Here is a 1,890-nt window from a genome sequence, read left to right on the forward strand (position 1 = left end):
TAGGTAAGAGCACAAAGTAGTAAAGTAGGCAGGCTCTGGTTATGGGGGTAGACGCTCGAGGATTTCCAGGGGGACTCCTGAGGCTCGATCCCGCCTTTGCGTATGTCGAGCCTCCTTCCTCATGACCTTTGCCATGGGCGGAGTACCTCACTCTGGCCCCCAACACATACATCCCCTCTTTTATGGATTTCCTTCCCATTTAGGTCACCACAGAGCACTGGGTAGGGTTCCCTGTGCTCTACAGTAGGTTCTCATTAGTAATCTATTTTATACATAATCGGGTATGCATGTCAAACCCAATTTCCCAATTCATCCCACCTTCCCTTTCCCCCCTTGGTGTCCCTATGCTTGTTATCTACATCGGTGTCTCTGTTTCCGTTTATTCACCTTTTAGCTGAATCATTTTAAGTAAATGACAGATTTTCATTTCTGATCCTGTTTCCTCACATGAAAAAAAGGAATCATCATAAACATTTTTTGTTAGAATTAACTGATATAAGGCTGAAACAACCTCTTGCAATAAAATATTGAAAAACAAAAAATATTCATTTATAAGATTAAAGTTGTCTTCGACAGCGCGTTCTTTTTCAGCACTATGTCTTCTTTTAATTATCCTTTATGATTAGTGAACAATTCAAAAATACACAAAAGTACAGAATTCTTCCTCTTGCCTAATGTAAAATGCATCCTGATGTTCTGTTAATTTTAGCAGAGCATCAGTAGGCAATGCAGAATGACACAGGCTCAGGGCCAGGAAAGAGGTGGCTAAATCCCAAATTAAATACAGATGATCCCATCTCAACTGTTAGCATTTTGAGGCACAAACCTCAATACCCTGATATTAGACTGAGATTCCAAAGCTTGATATTTTCATATGTTTCTTTGAAATGGATGCAACCACTTTAAAAAATGCCAAAGAAATTTACTGCACATAATGAAGCTTAAGGGTGGAAATATTAAATGTCAAGTCAAATGTTTGCTCTTCAGTCTGAAATCTGACAACATAAAATAGAAAATACTATAAATTAGAATTCAGTTTGGGGACTACCAATTTTGCTCCATTAATTGTGTTCACTTGACAAGATGCAGTCTGTTCTTTATTTTTTAATGAGCATTATATAAGGATGTTTCATCTAAGTTGATATACCACATCATCAATAGGGGTATGTGTAGTCCACTGATGCAGGAACATGTATTTTTACTATATTTCTATGCCTCAGCTTGTCTCCCAAAACTCAGATGCATTTTACCAACTGCCTTAATTTCTCTGCTGGAATAATTCACTGGCACATTAAGTTCAGCAAATTTAAGTGGCCTTTTCTAATTTCTCTAGCAGGAAATGAATAATTTCTCTCTTCTGGGCTTTCTTTACCACTGTTGATGTCTCTTAATTTTGTTTTATTTCCTTCAAACTTCCTAATACATAAATGTTGTTTTGTCCTTATTAAATCTAAGAGCTTTACAGGAATAATTATCTTGACTTTTATCTTTGAACCCCAAAAGAGTTCTGCTGCTAAGTTGCTTCATTCGTGTCCGACTCTGTGTGACCCCATAGACGGCAGCCCACCAGGCTCCCCCGTCCCTTGGATTCTCCAGGCAAGAACACTGGAGTGGGTTGCCGTTTCCTTCTCCAATGCATGAAAGTGAAAAGGTGCCAAAAGAGTTCAGGTCATTGCAAATGAATACTCAAGAAAATTTTTGTCGAACAAAAAGAATGAATAAATAAATGTGTAGAAAATGCACACATTTATATAACTTCCTCATGACTTGTTTAAAGAACTGGTGTAACATCTTTGGTCTGCTTTAAAAGGAACACTTTAAATTTTTTAAATGGATTTTATTGAATTAAACCTTTGGTACTAGAGAATAAATATCAGAATATGGTTTTAG

The sequence above is a fragment of the Bos mutus genome, chromosome 6 (genome assembly GCF_027580195.1).
Source record: "Bos mutus isolate GX-2022 chromosome 6, NWIPB_WYAK_1.1, whole genome shotgun sequence".
Taxonomy (NCBI): domain Eukaryota; kingdom Metazoa; phylum Chordata; class Mammalia; order Artiodactyla; family Bovidae; genus Bos; species Bos mutus.